The sequence below is a fragment of the Schistocerca gregaria genome, unplaced genomic scaffold, assembly GCF_023897955.1.
Source record: "Schistocerca gregaria isolate iqSchGreg1 unplaced genomic scaffold, iqSchGreg1.2 ptg000564l, whole genome shotgun sequence".
NCBI classification, from domain to species: Eukaryota; Metazoa; Arthropoda; class Insecta; order Orthoptera; family Acrididae; genus Schistocerca; species Schistocerca gregaria.
The window spans coordinates 59,529-75,288 of NW_026061956.1; the positions used below are offsets into that span (position 1 = coordinate 59,529).

General features: G+C 55.4%; 32 non-coding genes across 32 annotated transcripts; 8 read left to right on the forward strand and 24 right to left on the reverse strand.

Moving 5' to 3' along the window:
* Positions 1-97: 97 nt before the first annotated feature.
* Trnae-uuc (transfer RNA glutamic acid (anticodon UUC)) lies at positions 98-169 on the reverse strand. The gene has a single exon. It is a non-coding gene; the product is annotated as a tRNA-Glu (tRNA).
* A 705-nt stretch (positions 170-874) lies between these two features.
* Positions 875-945, reverse strand: Trnag-gcc (transfer RNA glycine (anticodon GCC)). The gene has a single exon. It is a non-coding gene; the product is annotated as a tRNA-Gly (tRNA).
* A 331-nt stretch (positions 946-1,276) lies between these two features.
* Trnag-ucc (transfer RNA glycine (anticodon UCC)) lies at positions 1,277-1,348 on the forward strand. The gene has a single exon. It is a non-coding gene; the product is annotated as a tRNA-Gly (tRNA).
* Positions 1,349-1,784: 436 nt separating this feature from the next.
* On the reverse strand, positions 1,785-1,858 carry Trnai-aau (transfer RNA isoleucine (anticodon AAU)). The gene has a single exon. It is a non-coding gene; the product is annotated as a tRNA-Ile (tRNA).
* Positions 1,859-2,056: 198 nt separating this feature from the next.
* Trnae-uuc (transfer RNA glutamic acid (anticodon UUC)) lies at positions 2,057-2,128 on the reverse strand. Its single transcript has one exon. It is a non-coding gene; the product is annotated as a tRNA-Glu (tRNA).
* A 705-nt stretch (positions 2,129-2,833) lies between these two features.
* Positions 2,834-2,904, reverse strand: Trnag-gcc (transfer RNA glycine (anticodon GCC)). The gene has a single exon. It is a non-coding gene; the product is annotated as a tRNA-Gly (tRNA).
* Positions 2,905-3,235: 331 nt separating this feature from the next.
* Positions 3,236-3,307, forward strand: Trnag-ucc (transfer RNA glycine (anticodon UCC)). Its single transcript has one exon. It is a non-coding gene; the product is annotated as a tRNA-Gly (tRNA).
* A 435-nt stretch (positions 3,308-3,742) lies between these two features.
* On the reverse strand, positions 3,743-3,816 carry Trnai-aau (transfer RNA isoleucine (anticodon AAU)). The gene has a single exon. It is a non-coding gene; the product is annotated as a tRNA-Ile (tRNA).
* Positions 3,817-4,014: 198 nt separating this feature from the next.
* On the reverse strand, positions 4,015-4,086 carry Trnae-uuc (transfer RNA glutamic acid (anticodon UUC)). Its single transcript has one exon. It is a non-coding gene; the product is annotated as a tRNA-Glu (tRNA).
* Positions 4,087-4,791: 705 nt separating this feature from the next.
* Positions 4,792-4,862, reverse strand: Trnag-gcc (transfer RNA glycine (anticodon GCC)). The gene has a single exon. It is a non-coding gene; the product is annotated as a tRNA-Gly (tRNA).
* A 331-nt stretch (positions 4,863-5,193) lies between these two features.
* On the forward strand, positions 5,194-5,265 carry Trnag-ucc (transfer RNA glycine (anticodon UCC)). The gene has a single exon. It is a non-coding gene; the product is annotated as a tRNA-Gly (tRNA).
* Positions 5,266-5,701: 436 nt separating this feature from the next.
* On the reverse strand, positions 5,702-5,775 carry Trnai-aau (transfer RNA isoleucine (anticodon AAU)). The gene has a single exon. It is a non-coding gene; the product is annotated as a tRNA-Ile (tRNA).
* A 198-nt stretch (positions 5,776-5,973) lies between these two features.
* Trnae-uuc (transfer RNA glutamic acid (anticodon UUC)) lies at positions 5,974-6,045 on the reverse strand. The gene has a single exon. It is a non-coding gene; the product is annotated as a tRNA-Glu (tRNA).
* A 705-nt stretch (positions 6,046-6,750) lies between these two features.
* On the reverse strand, positions 6,751-6,821 carry Trnag-gcc (transfer RNA glycine (anticodon GCC)). Its single transcript has one exon. It is a non-coding gene; the product is annotated as a tRNA-Gly (tRNA).
* A 331-nt stretch (positions 6,822-7,152) lies between these two features.
* Trnag-ucc (transfer RNA glycine (anticodon UCC)) lies at positions 7,153-7,224 on the forward strand. Its single transcript has one exon. It is a non-coding gene; the product is annotated as a tRNA-Gly (tRNA).
* Positions 7,225-7,660: 436 nt separating this feature from the next.
* Positions 7,661-7,734, reverse strand: Trnai-aau (transfer RNA isoleucine (anticodon AAU)). Its single transcript has one exon. It is a non-coding gene; the product is annotated as a tRNA-Ile (tRNA).
* Positions 7,735-7,932: 198 nt separating this feature from the next.
* Trnae-uuc (transfer RNA glutamic acid (anticodon UUC)) lies at positions 7,933-8,004 on the reverse strand. Its single transcript has one exon. It is a non-coding gene; the product is annotated as a tRNA-Glu (tRNA).
* Positions 8,005-8,709: 705 nt separating this feature from the next.
* Trnag-gcc (transfer RNA glycine (anticodon GCC)) lies at positions 8,710-8,780 on the reverse strand. The gene has a single exon. It is a non-coding gene; the product is annotated as a tRNA-Gly (tRNA).
* A 331-nt stretch (positions 8,781-9,111) lies between these two features.
* Trnag-ucc (transfer RNA glycine (anticodon UCC)) lies at positions 9,112-9,183 on the forward strand. Its single transcript has one exon. It is a non-coding gene; the product is annotated as a tRNA-Gly (tRNA).
* Positions 9,184-9,619: 436 nt separating this feature from the next.
* Trnai-aau (transfer RNA isoleucine (anticodon AAU)) lies at positions 9,620-9,693 on the reverse strand. The gene has a single exon. It is a non-coding gene; the product is annotated as a tRNA-Ile (tRNA).
* A 198-nt stretch (positions 9,694-9,891) lies between these two features.
* Trnae-uuc (transfer RNA glutamic acid (anticodon UUC)) lies at positions 9,892-9,963 on the reverse strand. The gene has a single exon. It is a non-coding gene; the product is annotated as a tRNA-Glu (tRNA).
* Positions 9,964-10,668: 705 nt separating this feature from the next.
* On the reverse strand, positions 10,669-10,739 carry Trnag-gcc (transfer RNA glycine (anticodon GCC)). The gene has a single exon. It is a non-coding gene; the product is annotated as a tRNA-Gly (tRNA).
* Positions 10,740-11,070: 331 nt separating this feature from the next.
* On the forward strand, positions 11,071-11,142 carry Trnag-ucc (transfer RNA glycine (anticodon UCC)). The gene has a single exon. It is a non-coding gene; the product is annotated as a tRNA-Gly (tRNA).
* A 436-nt stretch (positions 11,143-11,578) lies between these two features.
* On the reverse strand, positions 11,579-11,652 carry Trnai-aau (transfer RNA isoleucine (anticodon AAU)). Its single transcript has one exon. It is a non-coding gene; the product is annotated as a tRNA-Ile (tRNA).
* Positions 11,653-11,850: 198 nt separating this feature from the next.
* On the reverse strand, positions 11,851-11,922 carry Trnae-uuc (transfer RNA glutamic acid (anticodon UUC)). Its single transcript has one exon. It is a non-coding gene; the product is annotated as a tRNA-Glu (tRNA).
* A 705-nt stretch (positions 11,923-12,627) lies between these two features.
* Trnag-gcc (transfer RNA glycine (anticodon GCC)) lies at positions 12,628-12,698 on the reverse strand. The gene has a single exon. It is a non-coding gene; the product is annotated as a tRNA-Gly (tRNA).
* A 331-nt stretch (positions 12,699-13,029) lies between these two features.
* Positions 13,030-13,101, forward strand: Trnag-ucc (transfer RNA glycine (anticodon UCC)). Its single transcript has one exon. It is a non-coding gene; the product is annotated as a tRNA-Gly (tRNA).
* Positions 13,102-13,537: 436 nt separating this feature from the next.
* On the reverse strand, positions 13,538-13,611 carry Trnai-aau (transfer RNA isoleucine (anticodon AAU)). The gene has a single exon. It is a non-coding gene; the product is annotated as a tRNA-Ile (tRNA).
* Positions 13,612-13,809: 198 nt separating this feature from the next.
* Positions 13,810-13,881, reverse strand: Trnae-uuc (transfer RNA glutamic acid (anticodon UUC)). Its single transcript has one exon. It is a non-coding gene; the product is annotated as a tRNA-Glu (tRNA).
* A 705-nt stretch (positions 13,882-14,586) lies between these two features.
* On the reverse strand, positions 14,587-14,657 carry Trnag-gcc (transfer RNA glycine (anticodon GCC)). Its single transcript has one exon. It is a non-coding gene; the product is annotated as a tRNA-Gly (tRNA).
* A 331-nt stretch (positions 14,658-14,988) lies between these two features.
* Positions 14,989-15,060, forward strand: Trnag-ucc (transfer RNA glycine (anticodon UCC)). The gene has a single exon. It is a non-coding gene; the product is annotated as a tRNA-Gly (tRNA).
* Positions 15,061-15,496: 436 nt separating this feature from the next.
* Positions 15,497-15,570, reverse strand: Trnai-aau (transfer RNA isoleucine (anticodon AAU)). The gene has a single exon. It is a non-coding gene; the product is annotated as a tRNA-Ile (tRNA).
* Between the last annotated feature and the right edge of the window lie 190 nt (positions 15,571-15,760).

The following is a 15,760-nucleotide window of genomic DNA, read 5'->3' on the forward strand; positions in this document are numbered from 1 at the left end:
GCTGACTGTCACGAAACAGTAGCTATATTGCGAGCAGGACGGGAAACGGCAGCTCGCACAGCTCAAACTTGTCACGATTCGTGTGGAAAAAATTCCGTTCCGGTACCGGGAATCGAACCCGGGCCTCCTGGGTGAAAGCCAGGTATCCTAGCCACTAGACCACACCGGATGTGGGCGTTCCTTCGACGGCTCGGACGGTCGCTTGTCGCATTTCGTGCCGAGTCCCGCGTCGGCGCCCTTTTCTCTTTGCGAGCATACTGACTGGCAAGGCGAGCACCTCAAACGTCTCAGAGCAATGCTTTTGGCTTCATGCTCTGCTGGGAGAAGAGGAAAAGGGAAGCTGTAAGTAGCAAAAGCAGGAAGTAAACATTTTCCCGCTGAAGCGTTGTGGATAACAAACAAGAAATACGTTGGGGCCCTAGCAACAGCACCACCCGCGGTCACAGGAAATTAAATCGAGGATCGAACTCACGACCTTAAGATTACGAGACTTAGGCGCTGCCTACTGCGCTACCGAGGCACCGGCGACCCGTACCCAATGTTGGACGCAGAGACACTGTACTTCCTGGATAACGTGTTCTATTTGCTACACGTGCATTGCCGGCCCTGTTGATTGCGGTGTTGCTGCAGCTTTTGCAGCGATAGGAAGCAATCCTTGACGTTGAAGTTCGGTGCCTCGGAGGCACCTGGACACAGCAACTTGCGAGTCGAGGCCGACGCTAGTCTGCAGAACATGATGCGATCGTCCTAGTGGGGACCCGAAAGTGCTGCGTTCTCGGTTCTTCTCAAGGGAATCCAGCTATACATTCTTATGGATCGTGCATGTCAAGCGCGCAAGCCACACTGCAGCATTATCGCGGGAAAAGCAAAATGATGCATCGGCCGGGAATCGAACCCGGGCCGCCCGCGTGGCAGGCGAGCATTCTACCACTGAACCACCGATGCTCGGGACAGTAGTAACTTCACGCTGCTTCCTGAGCAGATGTCTCAAGGGAAAGTGGGACTGCCGTAGCATCCTGTCGAGAAGATGCTGCAGACGCTGAACCCTGCACTGCACTGCTTAAAAACGCCGCCAGAACGCGGTCCTCTGCGTACTCTTGCGTCGCCGGCACCGACTCTTGCCAAAGGATGCGAAATGTGCGCGGATACGCTGTCCGAATGCGTCTGGATGTGCTCCCCTAGCCTACCTCGAAATGCGCCTGCCAGGTACCATCACCTTCGGCCGCTGCCGACAGGCGGGAAGCCGACACGGTGCGGCGCCGGGGCGCTCGCTTGTGCGGTGGTGGTGTAATGGTCAGCATAGTTGCCTTCCAAGCAGTTGATCCGGGTTCGATTCCCGGCCACCGCAGCAGGCTTTTAATTTCGCGTATGAGTACTTTTGCCACGCGCCCTTAAATTAATGTTTTTTTCTCCCTGTTACTCGCTGCACACCAGCCCCTAGTGTGTCTCGACTTGACTCGACTTTGCTCGGCTGACGCGAGAGCTGACGCTCTCAAATCGGCCTATATCAAAACGACAAGCACGAGAAACGACTGAGAGAGGTAAGGGGAGGCGAGGCAATGGACACACAGCACGCCCCTTCATGTCACGGTGGCGTCTCCCTGACCGAATCGGGCTGTAGCTCCGAAAACAAAGGAGAAAGGAACAGAGGAAGTAAAACTGCCAACAGTACCCTGTGTTCGGATGCGCTCACGCGCCCGAGTACTGGCAAGGGTGATGATCTTTTGGTGATCACACTGGCCAGCTGAAATCGGCGCTGCCTTTTCGTAGTTGTAAAAGCGAAGTGGCCCGTGGGGGGATCGAACCCACGACCTTCGCGTTATTAGCACGACGCTCTAACCAACTGAGCTAACGGGCCTCGACAGATTCAGTTGCTCAGCCCTACGCTGGAAACGTGTGGCATGAAGCCATACACCATTTCTATGGCCGTCGAGTGTCTGCTTCCCTCCTCTATATTCTGCTGACTGTCACGAAACAGTAGCTATATTGCGAGCAGGACGGGAAACGGCAGCTCGCACAGCTCAAACTTGTCACGATTCGTGTGGAAAAAATTCCGTTCCGGTACCGGGAATCGAACCCGGGCCTCCTGGGTGAAAGCCAGGTATCCTAGCCACTAGACCACACCGGATGTGGGCGTTCCTTCGACGGCTCGGACGGTCGCTTGTCGCATTTCGTGCCGAGTCCCGCGTCGGCGCCCTTTTCTCTTTGCGAGCATACTGACTGGCAAGGCGAGCACCTCAAACGTCTCAGAGCAATGCTTTTGGCTTCATGCTCTGCTGGGAGAAGAGGAAAAGGGAAGCTGTAAGTAGCAAAAGCAGGAAGTAAACATTTTCCCGCTGAAGCGTTGTGGATAACAAACAAGAAATACGTTGGGGCCCTAGCAACAGCACCACCCGCGGTCACAGGAAATTAAATCGAGGATCGAACTCACGACCTTAAGATTACGAGACTTAGGCGCTGCCTACTGCGCTACCGAGGCACCGGCGACCCGTACCCAATGTTGGACGCAGAGACACTGTACTTCCTGGATAACGTGTTCTATTTGCTACACGTGCATTGCCGGCCCTGTTGATTTCGGTGTTGCTGCAGCTTTTGCAGCGATAGGAAGCACTCCTTGACGTTGAAGTTCGGTGCCTCGGAGGCACCTGGACACAGCAACTTGCGAGTCGAGGCCGACGCTAGTCTGCAGAACATGATGCGATCGTCCTAGTGGGGACCCGAAAGTGCTGCGTTCTCGGTTCTTCTCAAGGGAATCCAGCTATACATTCTTATGGATCGTGCATGTCAAGCGCGCAAGCCACACTGCAGCATTATCGCGGGAAAAGCAAAATGATGCATCGGCCGGGAATCGAACCCGGGCCGCCCGCGTGGCAGGCGAGCATTCTACCACTGAACCACCGATGCTCGGGACAGTAGTAACTTCACGCTGCTTCCTGAGCAGATGTCTCAAGGGAAAGTGGGACTGCCGTAGCATCCTGTCGAGAAGATGCTGCAGACGCTGAACCCTGCACTGCACAGCTTAAAAACGCCGCCAGAACGCGGTCCTCTGCGTACTCTTGCGTCGCCGGCACCGACTCTTGCCAAAGGATGCGAAATGTGCGCGGATACGCTGTCCGAATGCGTCTGGATGTGCTCCCCTAGCCTACCTCGAAATGCGCCTGCCAGGTACCATCACCTTCGGCCGCTGCCGACAGGCGGGAAGCCGACACGGTGCGGCGCCGGGGCGCTCGCTTGTGCGGTGGTGGTGTAATGGTCAGCATAGTTGCCTTCCAAGCAGTTGATCCGGGTTCGATACCCGGCCACCGCAGCAGGCTTTTAATTTCGCGTATGAGTACTTTTGCCACGCGCCCTTAAATTAATGTTTTTTTCTCCCTGTTACTCGCTGCACACCAGCCCTAGTGTGTCTCGACTTGACTCGACTTTGCTCGGCTGACGCGAGAGCTGACGCTCTCAAATCGGCCTATATCAAAACGACAAGCACGAGAAACGACTGAGAGAGGTAAGGGGAGGCGAGGCAATGGACACACAGCACGCCCCTTCATGTCACGGTGGCGTCTCCCTGACCGAATCGGGCTGTAGCTCCGAAAACAAAGGAGAAAGGAACAGAGGAAGTAAAACTGCCAACAGTACCCTGTGTTCGGATGCGCTCACGCGCCCGAGTACTGGCAAGGGTGATGATCTTTTGGTGATCACACTGGCCAGCTGAAATCGGCGCTGCCTTTTCGTAGTTGTAAAAGCGAAGTGGCCCGTGGGGGGATCGAACCCACGACCTTCGCGTTATTAGCACGACGCTCTAACCAACTGAGCTAACGGGCCTCGACAGATTCAGTTGCTCAGCCCTACGCTGGAAACGTGTGGCATGAAGCCATACACCATTTCTATGGCCGTCGAGTGTCTGCTTCCCTCCTCTATATTCTGCTGACTGTCACGAAACAGTAGCTATATTGCGAGCAGGACGGGAAACGGCAGCTCGCACAGCTCAAACTTGTCACGATTCGTGTGGAAAAAATTCCGTTCCGGTACCGGGAATCGAACCCGGGCCTCCTGGGTGAAAGCCAGGTATCCTAGCCACTAGACCACACCGGATGTGGGCGTTCCTTCGACGGCTCGGACGGTCGCTTGTCGCATTTCGTGCCGAGTCCCGCGTCGGCGCCCTTTTCTCTTTGCGAGCATACTGACTGGCAAGGCGAGCACCTCAAACGTCTCAGAGCAATGCTTTTGGCTTCATGCTCTGCTGGGAGAAGAGGAAAAGGGAAGCTGTAAGTAGCAAAAGCAGGAAGTAAACATTTTCCCGCTGAAGCGTTGTGGATAACAAACAAGAAATACGTTGGGGCCCTAGCAACAGCACCACCCGCGGTCACAGGAAATTAAATCGAGGATCGAACTCACGACCTTAAGATTACGAGACTTAGGCGCTGCCTACTGCGCTACCGAGGCACCGGCGACCCGTACCCAATGTTGGACGCAGAGACACTGTACTTCCTGGATAACGTGTTCTATTTGCTACACGTGCATTGCCGGCCCTGTTGATTGCGGTGTTGCTGCAGCTTTTGCAGCGATAGGAAGCACTCCTTGACGTTGAAGTTCGGTGCCTCGGAGGCACCTGGACACAGCAACTTGCGAGTCGAGGCCGACGCTAGTCTGCAGAACATGATGCGATCGTCCTAGTGGGGACCCGAAAGTGCTTCGTTCTCGGTTCTTCTCAATGGAATCCAGCTATACATTCTTATGGATCGTGCATGTCAAGCGCGCAAGCCACACTGCAGCATTATCGCGGGAAAAGCAAAATGATGCATCGGCCGGGAATCGAACCCGGGCCGCCCGCGTGGCAGGCGAGCATTCTACCACTGAACCACCGATGCTCGGGACAGTAGTAACTTCACGCTCCTTCCTGAGGAGATGTCTCAAGGGAAAGTGGGAATGCCGTAGCATCCTGTCGAGAAGATGCTGCAGACGCTGAACCCTGCACTGCACTGCTTAAAAACGCCGCCAGAACGCGGTCCTCTGCGTACTCTTGCGTCGCCGGCACCGACTCTTGCCAAAGGATGCGAAATGTGCGCGGATACGCTGTCCGAATGCGTCTGGATGTGCTCCCCTAGCCTACCTCGAAATGCGCCTGCGAGGTACCATCACCTTCGGCCGCTGCCGACAGGCGGGAAGCCGACACGGTGCGGCGCCGGGGCGCTCGCGTGTGCGGTGGTGGTGTAATGGTCAGCATAGTTGCCTTCCAAGCAGTTGATCCGGGTTCGATTCCCGGCCACCGCAGCAGGCTTTTAATTTCGCGTATGAGTACTTTTGCCACGCGCCCTTAAATTAATGTTTTTTTCTCCCTGTTACTCGCTGCACACCAGCCCCTAGTGTGTCTCGACTTGTCTCGACTTTGCTCGGCTGACGCGAGAGCTGACGCTCTCAAATCGGCCTATATCAAAACGACAAGCACGAGAAACGACTGAGAGAGGTAAGGGGAGGCGAGGCAATGGACACACAGCACGCCCCTTCATGTCACGGTGGCGTCTCCCTGACCGAATCGGGCTGAAGCTCCGAAAACAAAGGAGAAAGGAACAGAGGAAGTAAAACTGCCAACAGTACCCTGTGTTCGGATGCGCTCACGCGCCCGAGTACTGGCAAGGGTGATGATCTTTTGGTGATCACACTGGCCAGCTGAAATCGGCGCTGCCTTTTCGTAGTTGTAAAAGCGAAGTGGCCCGTGGGGGGATCGAACCCACGACCTTCGCGTTATTAGCACGACGCTCTAACCAACTGAGCTAACAGGCCTCGACAGATTCAGTTGCTCAGCCCTACGCTGGAAACGTGTGGCATGAAGCCATACACCATTTCTATGGCCGTCGAGTGTCTGCTTCCCTCCTCTATATTCTGCTGACTGTCACGAAACAGTAGCTATATTGCGAGCAGGACGGGAAACGGCAGCTCGCACAGCTCAAACTTGTCACGATTCGTGTGGAAAAAATTCCGTTCCGGTACCGGGAATCGAACCCGGGCCTCCTGGGTGAAAGCCAGGTATCCTAGCCACTAGACCACACCGGATGTGGGCGTTCCTTCGACGGCTCGGACGGTCGCTTGTCGCATTTCGTGCCGAGTCCCGCGTCGGCGCCCTTTTCTCTTTGCGAGCATACTGACTGGCAAGGCGAGCACCTCAAACGTCTCAGAGCAATGCTTTTGGCTTCATGCTCTGCTGGGAGAAGAGGAAAAGGGAAGCTGTAAGTAGCAAAAGCAGGAAGTAAACATTTTCCCGCTGAAGCGTTGTGGATAACAAACAAGAAATACGTTGGGGCCCTAGCAACAGCACCACCCGCGGTCACAGGAAATTAAATCGAGGATCGAACTCACGACCTTAAGATTACGAGACTTAGGCGCTGCCTACTGCGCTACCGAGGCACCGGCGACCCGTACCCAATGTTGGACGCAGAGACACTGTACTTCCTGGATAACGTGTTCTATTTGCTACACGTGCATTGCCGGCCCTGTTGATTGCGGTGTTGCTGCAGCTTTTGCAGCGATAGGAAGCACTCCTTGACGTTGAAGTTCGGTGCCTCGGAGGCACCTGGACACAGCAACTTGCGAGTCGAGGCCGACGCTAGTCTGCAGAACATGATGCGATCGTCCTAGTGGGGACCCGAAAGTGCTTCGTTCTCGGTTCTTCTCAATGGAATCCAGCTATACATTCTTATGGATCGTGCATGTCAAGCGCGCAAGCCACACTGCAGCATTATCGCGGGAAAAGCAAAATGATGCATCGGCCGGGAATCGAACCCGGGCCGCCCGCGTGGCAGGCGAGCATTCTACCACTGAACCACCGATGCTCGGGACAGTAGTAACTTCACGCTCCTTCCTGAGGAGATGTCTCAAGGGAAAGTGGGAATGCCGTAGCATCCTGTCGAGAAGATGCTGCAGACGCTGAACCCTGCACTGCACTGCTTAAAAACGCCGCCAGAACGCGGTCCTCTGCGTACTCTTGCGTCGCCGGCACCGACTCTTGCCAAAGGATGCGAAATGTGCGCGGATACGCTGTCCGAATGCGTCTGGATGTGCTCCCCTAGCCTACCTCGAAATGCGCCTGCCAGGTACCATCACCTTCGGCCGCTGCCGACAGGCGGGAAGCCGACACGGTGCGGCGCCGGGGCGCTCGCTTGTGCGGTGGTGGTGTAATGGTCAGCATAGTTGCCTTCCAAGCAGTTGATCCGGGTTCGATTCCCGGCCACCGCAGCAGGCTTTTAATTTCGCGTATGAGTACTTTTGCCACGCACCCTTAAATTAATGTTTTTTTCTCCCTGTTACTCGCTGCACACCAGCCCCTAGTGTGTCTCGACTTGTCTCGACTTTGCTCGGCTGACGCGAGAGCTGACGCTCTCAAATCGGCCTATATCAAAACGACAAGCACGAGAAACGACTGAGAGAGGTAAGGGGAGGCGAGGCAATGGACACACAGCACGCCCCTTCATGTCACGGTGGCGTCTCCCTGACCGAATCGGGCTGAAGCTCCGAAAACAAAGGAGAAAGGAACAGAGGAAGTAAAACTGCCAACAGTACCCTGTGTTCGGATGCGCTCACGCGCCCGAGTACTGGCAAGGGTGATGATCTTTTGGTGATCACACTGGCCAGCTGAAATCGGCGCTGCCTTTTCGTAGTTGTAAAAGCGAAGTGGCCCGTGGGGGGATCGAACCCACGACCTTCGCGTTATTAGCACGACGCTCTAACCAACTGAGCTAACAGGCCTCAACAGATTCAGTTGCTCAGCCCAACGCTGGAAACGTGTGGCATGAAGCCATACACCATTTCTATGGCCGTCGAGTGTCTGCTTCCCTCCTCTATATTCTGCTGACTGTCACGAAACAGTAGCTATATTGCGAGCAGGACGGGAAACGGCAGCTCGCACAGCTCAAACTTGTCACGATTCGTGTGGAAAAAATTCCGTTCCGGTACCGGGAATCGAACCCGGGCCTCCTGGGTGAAAGCCAGGTATCCTAGCCACTAGACCACACCGGATGTGGGCGTTCCTTCGACGGCTCGGACGGTCGCTTGTCGCATTTCGTGCCGAGTCCCGCGTCGGCGCCCTTTTCTCTTTGCGAGCATACTGACTGGCAAGGCGAGCACCTCAAACGTCTCAGAGCAATGCTTTTGGCTTCATGCTCTGCTGGGAGAAGAGGAAAAGGGAAGCTGTAAGTAGCAAAAGCAGGAAGTAAACATTTTCCCGCTGAAGCGTTGTGGATAACAAACAAGAAATACGTTGGGGCCCTAGCAACAGCACCACCCGCGGTCACAGGAAATTAAATCGAGGATCGAACTCACGACCTTAAGATTACGAGACCTAGGCGCTGCCTACTGCGCTACCGAGGCACCGGCGACCCGTACCCAATGTTGGACGCAGAGACACTGTACTTCCTGGATAACGTGTTCTATTTGCTACACGTGCATTGCCGGCCCTGTTGATTGCGGTGTTGCTGCAGCTTTTGCAGCGATAGGAAGCACTCCTTGACGTTGAAGTTCGGTGCCTCGGAGGCACCTGGACACAGCAACTTGCGAGTCGAGGCCGACGCTAGTCTGCAGAACATGATGCGATCGTCCTAGTGGGGACCCGAAAGTGCTGCGTTCTCGGTTCTTCTCAAGGGAATCCAGCTATACATTCTTATGGATCGTGCATGTCAAGCGCGCAAGCCACACTGCAGCATTATCGCGGGAAAAGCAAAATGATGCATCGGCCGGGAATCGAACCCGGGCCGCCCGCGTGGCAGGCGAGCATTCTACCACTGAACCACCGATGCTCGGGACAGTAGCAACTTCACGCTGCTTCCTGAGCAGATGTCTCAAGGGAAAGTGGGACTGCCGTAGCATCCTGTCGAGAAGATGCTGCAGACGCTGAACCCTGCACTGCACTGCTTAAAAACGCCGCCAGAACGCGGTCCTCTGCGTACTCTTGCGTCGCCGGCACCGACTCTTGCCAAAGGATGCGAAATGTGCGCGGATACGCTGTCCTAATGCGTCTGGATGTGCTCCCCTAGCCTACCTCGAAATGCGCCTGCCAGGTACCATCACCTTCGGCCGCTGCCGACAGGCGGGAAGCCGACACGGTGCGGCCCCGGGGCGCTCGCTTGTGCGGTGGTGGTGTAATGGTCAGCATAGCTGCCTTCCAAGCAGTTGATCCGGGTTCGATTCCCGGCCACCGCAGCAGGCTTTTAATTTCGCGTATGAGTACTTTTGCCACGCGCCCTTAAATTAATGTTTTTTTCTCCCTGTTACTCGCTGCACACCAGCCCCTAGTGTGTCTCGACTTGTCTCGACTTTGCTCGGCTGACGCGAGAGCTGACGCTCTCAAATCGGCCTATATCAAAACGACAAGCACGAGAAACGACTGAGAGAGGTAAGGGGAGGCGAGGCAATGGACACACAGCACGCCCCTTCATGTCACGGTGGCGTCTCCCTGACCGAATCGAGCTGAAGCTCCGAAAACAAAGGAGAAAGGAACAGAGGAAGTAAAACTGCCAACAGTACCCTGTGTTCGGATGCGCTCACGCGCCCGAGTACTGGCAAGGGTGATGATCTTTTGGTGATCACACTGGCCAGCTGAAATCGGCGCTGCCTTTTCGTAGTTGTAAAAGCGAAGTGGCCCGTGGGGGGATCGAACCCACGACCTTCGCGTTATTAGCACGACGCTCTAACCAACTGAGCTAACAGGCCTCGACAGATTCAGTTGCTCAGCCCAACGCTGGAAACGTGTGGCATGAAGCCATACACCATTTCTATGGCCGTCGAGTGTCTGCTTCCCTCCTCTATATTCTGCTGACTGTCACGAAACAGTAGCTATATTGCGAGCAGGACGGGAAACGGCAGCTCGCACAGCTCAAACTTGTCACGATTCGTGTGGAAAAAATTCCGTTCCGGTACCGGGAATCGAACCCGGGCCTCCTGGGTGAAAGCCAGGTATCCTAGCCACTAGACCACACCGGATGTGGGCGTTCCTTCGACGGCTCGGACGGTCGCTTGTCGCATTTCGTGCCGAGTCCCGCGTCGGCGCCCTTTTCTCTTTGCGAGCATACTGACTGGCAAGGCGAGCACCTCAAACGTCTCAGAGCAATGCTTTTGGCTTCATGCTCTGCTGGGAGAAGAGGAAAAGGGAAGCTGTAAGTAGCAAAAGCAGGAAGTAAACATTTTCCCGCTGAAGCGTTGTGGATAACAAACAAGAAATACGTTGGGGCCCTAGCAACAGCACCACCCGCGGTCACAGGAAATTAAATCGAGGATCGAACTCACGACCTTAAGATTACGAGACCTAGGCGCTGCCTACTGCGCTACCGAGGCACCGGCGACCCGTACCCAATGTTGGACGCAGAGACACTGTACTTCCTGGATAACGTGTTCTATTTGCTACACGTGCATTGCCGGCCCTGTTGATTGCGGTGTTGCTGCAGCTTTTGCAGCGATAGGAAGCACTCCTTGACGTTGAAGTTCGGTGCCTCGGAGGCACCTGGACACAGCAACTTGCGAGTCGAGGCCGACGCTAGTCTGCAGAACATGATGCGATCGTCCTAGTGGGGACCCGAAAGTGCTGCGTTCTCGGTTCTTCTCAAGGGAATCCAGCTATACATTCTTATGGATCGTGCATGTCAAGCGCGCAAGCCACACTGCAGCATTATCGCGGGAAAAGCAAAATGATGCATCGGCCGGGAATCGAACCCGGGCCGCCCGCGTGGCAGGCGAGCATTCTACCACTGAACCACCGATGCTCGGGACAGTAGCAACTTCACGCTGCTTCCTGAGCAGATGTCTCAAGGGAAAGTGGGACTGCCGTAGCATCCTGTCGAGAAGATGCTGCAGACGCTGAACCCTGCACTGCACTGCTTAAAAACGCCGCCAGAACGCGGTCCTCTGCGTACTCTTGCGTCGCCGGCACCGACTCTTGCCAAAGGATGCGAAATGTGCGCGGATACGCTGTCCGAATGCGTCTGGATGTGCTCCCCTAGCCTACCTCGAAATGCGCCTGCCAGGTACCATCACCTTCGGCCGCTGCCGACAGGCGGGAAGCCGACACGGTGCGGCCCCGGGGCGCTCGCTTGTGCGGTGGTGGTGTAATGGTCAGCATAGCTGCCTTCCAAGCAGTTGATCCGGGTTCGATTCCCGGCCACCGCAGCAGGCTTTTAATTTCGCGTATGAGTACTTTTGCCACGCGCCCTTAAATTAATGTTTTTTTCTCCCTGTTACTCGCTGCACACCAGCCCCTAGTGTGTCTCGACTTGTCTCGACTTTGCTCGGCTGACGCGAGAGCTGACGCTCTCAAATCGGCCTATATCAAAACGACAAGCACGAGAAACGACTGAGAGAGGTAAGGGGAGGCGAGGCAATGGACACACAGCACGCCCCTTCATGTCACGGTGGCGTCTCCCTGACCGAATCGGGCTGAAGCTCCGAAAACAAAGGAGAAAGGAACAGAGGAAGTAAAACTGCCAACAGTACCCTGTGTTCGGATGCGCTCACGCGCCCGAGTACTGGCAAGGGTGATGATCTTTTGGTGATCACACTGGCCAGCTGAAATCGGCGCTGCCTTTTCGTAGTTGTAAAAGCGAAGTGGCCCGTGGGGGGATCGAACCCACGACCTTCGCGTTATTAGCACGACGCTCTAACCAACTGAGCTAACAGGCCTCGACAGATTCAGTTGCTCAGCCCTACGCTGGAAACTTGTGGCATGAAGCCATACACCATTTCTATGGCCGTCGAGTGTCTGCTTCCCTCCTCTATATTCTGCTGACTGTCACGAAACAGTAGCTATATTGCGAGCAGGACGGGAAACGGCAGCTCGCACAGCTCAAACTTGTCACGATTCGTGTGGAAAAAATTCCGTTCCGGTACCGGGAATCGAACCCGGGCCTCCTGGGTGAAAGCCAGGTATCCTAGCCACTAGACCACACCGGATGTGGGCGTTCCTTCGACGGCTCGGACGGTCGCTTGTCGCATTTCGTGCCGAGTCCCGCGTCGGCGCCCTTTTCTCTTTGCGAGCATACTGACTGGCAAGGCGAGCACCTCAAACGTCTCAGAGCAATGCTTTTGGCTTCATGCTCTGCTGGGAGAAGAGGAAAAGGGAAGCTGTAAGTAGCAAAAGCAGGAAGTAAACATTTTCCCGCTGAAGCGTTGTGGATAACAAACAAGAAATACGTTGGGGCCCTAGCAACAGCACCACCCGCGGTCACAGGAAATTAAATCGAGGATCGAACTCACGACCTTAAGATTACGAGACCTAGGCGCTGCCTACTGCGCTACCGAGGCACCGGCGACCCGTACCCAATGTTGGACGCAGAGACACTGTACTTCCTGGATAACGTGTTCTATTTGCTACACGTGCATTGCCGGCCCTGTTGATTGCGGTGTTGCTGCAGCTTTTGCAGCGATAGGAAGCACTCCTTGACGTTGAAGTTCGGTGCCTCGGAGGCACCTGGACACAGCAACTTGCGAGTCGAGGCCGACGCTAGTCTGCAGAACATGATGCGATCGTCCTAGTGGGGACCCGAAAGTGCTGCGTTCTCGGTTCTTCTCAAGGGAATCCAGCTATACATTCTTATGGATCGTGCATGTCAAGCGCGCAAGCCACACTGCAGCATTATCGCGGGAAAAGCAAAATGATGCATCGGCCGGGAATCGAACCCGGGCCGCCCGCGTGGCAGGCGAGCATTCTACCACTGAACCACCGATGCTCGGGACAGTAGCAACTTCACGCTGCTTCCTGAGCAGATGTCTCAAGGGAAAGTGGGACTGCCGTAGCATCCTGTCGAGAAGATGCTGCAGACGCTGAACCCTGCACTGCACTGCTTAAAAACGCCGCCAGAACGCGGTCCTCTGCGTACTCTTGCGTCGCCGGCACCGACTCTTGCCAAAGGATGCGAAATGTGCGCGGATACGCTGTCCGAATGCGTCTGGATGTGCTCCCCTAGCCTACCTCGAAATGCGCCTGCCAGGTACCATCACCTTCGGCCGCTGCCGACAGGCGGGAAGCCGACACGGTGCGGCCCCGGGGCGCTCGCTTGTGCGGTGGTGGTGTAATGGTCAGCATAGCTGCCTTCCAAGCAGTTGATCCGGGTTCGATTCCCGGCCACCGCAGCAGGCTTTTAATTTCGCGTATGAGTACTTTTGCCACGCGCCCTTAAATTAATGTTTTTTTCTCCCTGTTACTCGCTGCACACCAGCCCCTAGTGTGTCTCGACTTGTCTCGACTTTGCTCGGCTGACGCGAGAGCTGACGCTCTCAAATCGGCCTATATCAAAACGACAAGCACGAGAAACGACTGAGAGAGGTAAGGGGAGGCGAGGCAATGGACACACAGCACGCCCCTTCATGTCACGGTGGCGTCTCCCTGACCGAATCGGGCTGAAGCTCCGAAAACAAAGGAGAAAGGAACAGAGGAAGTAAAACTGCCAACAGTACCCTGTGTTCGGATGCGCTCACGCGCCCGAGTACTGGCAAGGGTGATGATCTTTTGGTGATCACACTGGCCAGCTGAAATCGGCGCTGCCTTTTCGTAGTTGTAAAAGCGAAGTGGCCCGTGGGGGGATCGAACCCACGACCTTCGCGTTATTAGCACGACGCTCTAACCAACTGAGCTAACAGGCCTCGACAGATTCAGTTGCTCAGCCCTACGCTGGAAACGTGTGGCATGAAGCCATACACCATTTCTATGGCCGTCGAGTGTCTGCTTCCCTCCTCTATATTCTGCTGACTGTCACGAAACAGTAGCTATATTGCGAGCAGGACGGGAAACGGCAGCTCGCACAGCTCAAACTTGTCACGATTCGTGTGGAAAAAATTCCGTTCCGGTACCGGGAATCGAACCCGGGCCTCCTGGGTGAAAGCCAGGTATCCTAGCCACTAGACCACACCGGATGTGGGCGTTCCTTCGACGGCTCGGACGGTCGCTTGTCGCATTTCGTGCCGAGTCCCGCGTCGGCGCCCTTTTCTCTTTGCGAGCATACTGACTGGCAAGGCGAGCACCTCAAACGTCTCAGAGCAATGCTTTTGGCTTCATGCTCTGCTGGGAGAAGAGGAAAAGGGAAGCTGTAAGTAGCAAAAGCAGGAAGTAAACATTTTCCCGCTGAAGCGTTGTGGATAACAAACAAGAAATACGTTGGGGCCCTAGCAACAGCACCACCCGCGGTCACAGGAAATTAAATCGAGGATCGAACTCACGACCTTAAGATTACGAGACCTAGGCGCTGCCTACTGCGCTACCGAGGCACCGGCGACCCGTACCCAATGTTGGACGCAGAGACACTGTACTTCCTGGATAACGTGTTCTATTTGCTACACGTGCATTGCCGGCCCTGTTGATTGCGGTGTTGCTGCAGCTTTTGCAGCGATAGGAAGCACTCCTTGACGTTGAAGTTCGGTGCCTCGGAGGCACCTGGACACAGCAACTTGCGAGTCGAGGCCGACGCTAGTCTGCAGAACATGATGCGATCGTCCTAGTGGGGACCCGAAAGTGCTGCGTTCTCGGTTCTTCTCAAGGGAATCCAGCTATACATTCTTATGGATCGTGCATGTCAAGCGCGCAAGCCACACTGCAGCATTATCGCGGGAAAAGCAAAATGATGCATCGGCCGGGAATCGAACCCGGGCCGCCCGCGTGGCAGGCGAGCATTCTACCACTGAACCACCGATGCTCGGGACAGTAGCAACTTCACGCTGCTTCCTGAGCAGATGTCTCAAGGGAAAGTGGGACTGCCGTAGCATCCTGTCGAGAAGATGCTGCAGACGCTGAACCCTGCACTGCACTGCTTAAAAACGCCGCCAGAACGCGGTCCTCTGCGTACTCTTGCGTCGCCGGCACCGACTCTTGCCAAAGGATGCGAAATGTGCGCGGATACGCTGTCCGAATGCGTCTGGATGTGCTCCCCTAGCCTACCTCGAAATGCGCCTGCCAGGTACCATCACCTTCGGCCGCTGCCGACAGGCGGGAAGCCGACACGGTGCGGCGCCGGGGCGCTCGCTTGTGCGGTGGTGGTGTAATGGTCAGCATAGCTGCCTTCCAAGCAGTTGATCCGGGTTCGATTCCCGGCCACCGCAGCAGGCTTTTAATTTCGCGTATGAGTACTTTTGCCACGCGCCCTTAAATTAATGTTTTTTTCTCCCTGTTACTCGCTGCACACCAGCCCCTAGTGTGTCTCGACTTGTCTCGACTTTGCTCGGCTGACGCGAGAGCTGACGCTCTCAAATCGGCCTATATCAAAACGACAAGCACGAGAAACGACTGAGAGAGGTAAGGGGAGGCGAGGCAATGGACACACAGCACGCCCCTTCATGTCACGGTGGCGTCTCCCTGACCGAATCGAGCTGAAGCTCCGAAAACAAAGGAGAAAGGAACAGAGGAAGTAAAACTGCCAACAGTACCCTGTGTTCGGATGCGCTCACGCGCCCGAGTACTGGCAAGGGTGATGATCTTTTGGTGATCACACTGGCCAGCTGAAATCGGCGCTGCCTTTTCGTAGTTGTAAAAGCGAAGTGGCCCGTGGGGGGATCGAACCCACGACCTTCGCGTTATTAGCACGACGCTCTAACCAACTGAGCTAACAGGCCTCGACAGATTCAGTTGCTCAGCCCTACGCTGGAAACGTGTGGCATGAAGCCATACACCATTTCTATGGCCGTCGAGTGTCTGCTTCCCTCCTCTATATTCTGCTGACTGTCACGAAACAGTAGCTATATTGCGAGCAGGACGGGAAACGGCAGCTCGCACAGCTCAAACTTGTCACGATTCGTGTGGAAA